Source organism: Portunus trituberculatus, chromosome 44, assembly GCF_017591435.1.
Source record: "Portunus trituberculatus isolate SZX2019 chromosome 44, ASM1759143v1, whole genome shotgun sequence".
Taxonomy (NCBI): Eukaryota; Metazoa; Arthropoda; class Malacostraca; order Decapoda; family Portunidae; genus Portunus; species Portunus trituberculatus.
The window spans coordinates 19,263,826-19,267,345 of NC_059298.1; positions in this window are offsets into that span (position 1 = coordinate 19,263,826).

The following is a 3,520-nucleotide window of genomic DNA, read 5'->3' on the forward strand; positions in this document are numbered from 1 at the left end:
TAATCCCGCAGCCTGAAGGGGAGAGCGGCGTCCCAAGGCACAGGTACACACGCAGGTAGGCCTATGGGGAGGCAGGTGACGTTGACGAGTGGGCCAATCCCCTTATGTGGAGGTAAGAGTCTCAGGCCGGCACATGATCAGGCCTCTGGGAGAGAGGGAGGGAGGGGTGGAGGGGAGAGACAGAGGGCAGGACGGGAAGGGTGAGAGAGAAAGGAGAGAGAGAGAGAGAGAGAGAGAGAGAGAGAGAGAGAGAGAGAGAGAGAGAGAGAGAGAGAGAGAGAGAGAGAGAGAGGTGGGGGAGGGAGGGAAGGTAGCAGGGAGAAGGGAGGACAGGAACGTTAAGAGATGGAGAGATGGAGGGGCAGAGGGTGCCAAAGAGAGAGGGGAGAAGTACGGAGAAGGACGAAAAGAAAGGTAAGAGAAAACAAGGAGAGAGTGAGAGGAATAAAAGATAATATGAAAAGAAGGGAAAATATGGAAGGATAGGAAGGGTGGGAGGAGAGAGGTAAGGCCATAAGGAAAGAATAAAAAAGATGAAGGAGAAATATAAGATATTTACAAAGTTTATCTACTGTTTTGGGATATGTAGAGAGAGAGAGAGAGAGAGAGAGAGAGAGAGAGAGAGAGAGAGAGAGAGAGAGAGAGAGAGAGAGAGAGAGAGAGAGAGAGAGAGACGAATTTGATTGCATAACCTTCATATTATTCATTTCCTTAATCATACTTTTTCCCTCTTCCTTTCGTTCTCTTAAATTTCCCTTCCAAACAACGTCCTGCAATGTTCCTGACGCTCGTGGGGAAGCAAAGAAGGTAGAAAAGGTCTGAAAATTGAAGGGAGAGAGGGAGAAGTGTAAGGAAGGGACGAGTAGAGAAAAAAGGGAGAAAGGGAGGAAGGGGAGCATATTATCTCATTCCACACCTCATACCTGTTCCGCCACACCATCACTCAGCCCTGATTCACCCAACACCCTTTCTATTGCTTCTGATAATGTTCTCTTTCCTCTTGTATTGTTCATCTCTTATTTCCCCGGCTCATGTATATCACAATGCATTCACTAATATGATTAAATAATGAGAAAATAATCAAGTAAATAATTAAGTATGTACGATATAGTTTTTATATTTTTTTTTTTTTATTTGTCTCAAAGAAAATAATGACGCAAATTGATTAAATCACGGAATGGCATGCAAATTGATTCGATACGTAACATAACTCACTAATATAACGTACGTTCATTATCTAACCTTATTTCTCGAGATGACTAAATATCATGCCAAGACTCGTTATTGCCAGTCATTGAAATACTGTCGATCTCCTTTAAAAGTCTAAAAAGTCTTCCTTTCATCTTTTCAAGACTGGTAATTAAGTAAGCCCTTTCTTTCTTCATATCTTTATTCCTATTGGCCACTGATCCTACTGAATAAAGACAAATTCCTCTTTTCCTTCTATTATTTTTCTTGTTCTCCTTTACACAGCGATAGAACGGCCGGAGTATATACGTCTATCGGTCTTTGCGTCAGTTAGCTCTTCTCTCTGTCAAACTGTTTGGTTCAACTTCTCTTTGACACTATAACAGAAGAAATTTCAGTCTGTATGTCTGCCTGCCTGCCTATCCATAAATTTGTCAGTCTGTTTGCCTGTCAACCTCTCTCTCTCTCTCTCTCTCTCTCTCTCTCTCTCTCTCTCTCTCTCTCTCTCTCTCTCTCTCTCTCTCTCACTTTCAACCACTGAACGAGCCACCCCTTGTTTACCTATTCCTTAAACTTGAATTATTACCCAAATTATGATAATCACCCACTGCCATGAGGGAGGGATAAAGTTATTCTTCTCGGGTGATTACGAACAATCATCCTGAGGGGTAATTAGCGACGCCAACGTGTAATTGGGACAAGATAGACCAGACAAGCGGCCGGGGCATGAGCCGTGATAAATGGCTCTCCGGTTGTTAGTAAGGGGAAGAGGCCGGGGATGGGAGATAGTGAGAGATACAGGGGAGTAATGGCGAGAGATGGGATGGATTGATACTAGTGGAAGTGAGATGTGTAAATAGACAGTGAGGTTTGGTGTGAGTAGGAGTCAGTACCAGTAAGCCATATATTGAGACCTTTCTTGTGGTTTTATTTTTCTTAATCCTGTGTTGTAAGGACGTGATAGTGTTGAAGGATGGGGAGGGAAAGGTAGAGGGTTGTGATACTAAAGGTGATGTAAGTAAAAGAATGTGGTCTGGTGTAAGGAAGTGAATATTGATAAGTTTCTTGCTGTTTTGTAATGTTGTGTTTGTTGTGCTGTGAGCGTGATGGAATTGCTGGGTTGATGAATGGTAACGTGAATGAGTGAGGATAGTGGAGGATAGAGAGAGAGAGAGAGAGAGAGAGAGAGAGAGAGAGAGAGAGAGAGAGAGAGAGAGAGAGAGAGAGTAACGCGAGAAGATTGTTGAGCAATAGAAACAAACAATGAAAGGAACTAATCTGATCCAAAGCACACACACACACACACACACACACACACACACACACACACACACACACACACACACACACACACACACACACAATCACTTCAATTCTCACTTTATGACAACCTCTTATATAGACATAAATCTAATTCACTTCACTTTATGATCAACAGAAACTTCATCTCTCTCTCTCTCTCTCTCTCTCTCTCTCTCTCTCTCTCTCTCTCTCTCTCTCTCTCTCTACTCCCCCCTCGACTCATGTCACCACCATGCACCACTCCTGACCTCCATCATGTCTTAATTCATGTCAACGCGACCCCTTTAGCTGTAAGTCAGCCTGGTGGCCATTTAATTAAATACCGTGTAATTTGGTACTAATTCTTTCATGCGTTAATGTAGCCGTAATGCAAAGATTAAAGGGGAGAAGCCGCTCGCACTCCCGACTCGCTGTAGTATATGTAGTAGAGAGGAATGGGGGAGGCAAGGCGGGAGAAGCGGGAAGACTGTTTTGACTATGTGCACAGCGGGCGGGAGAAGCAAGCGTGAGGTCAAGCATGCATCTGTAGTCACGTTTTGGGTCAGTATTATACTTTTTACTATTTTTTTTCTTACCGTAATGGTCTATGTGTGTGTGTGTGTGTGTGTGTGTGTGTGCGCGCGGTTGCATAAGAGGAAAAGATAAGAGATGAAATGTAAAAAAAGAAAATAAATAAACAAAACAAGTTATATAAGGAAAATTTTTGGTGGTCTATCTAACAAGATATACATAGAACAAAGATCTCTGTGTGTGTTTAGAATACAAGGACGAGCAAGAAGGAAAAAAGAAATTAAACAAGAATAAAAGGAAATAGAGAAGGAGATAGGGGAGAATGAAGGGAAACAAGAGAAGAAGAAGAAGGAGGAGGAGGAGGAGGAGGAGGAGGAGGAGGAGGAGGAAGAGAAAGAGAAGGAGGAGGTGAAGGAGAAGGACAAGAAAGAGAAGGAGACGGATAAGGTGCAATAATAATAATAATAATAATGATAATAATAATAATAATAATAATAATAATAATAATAATAATAATAAT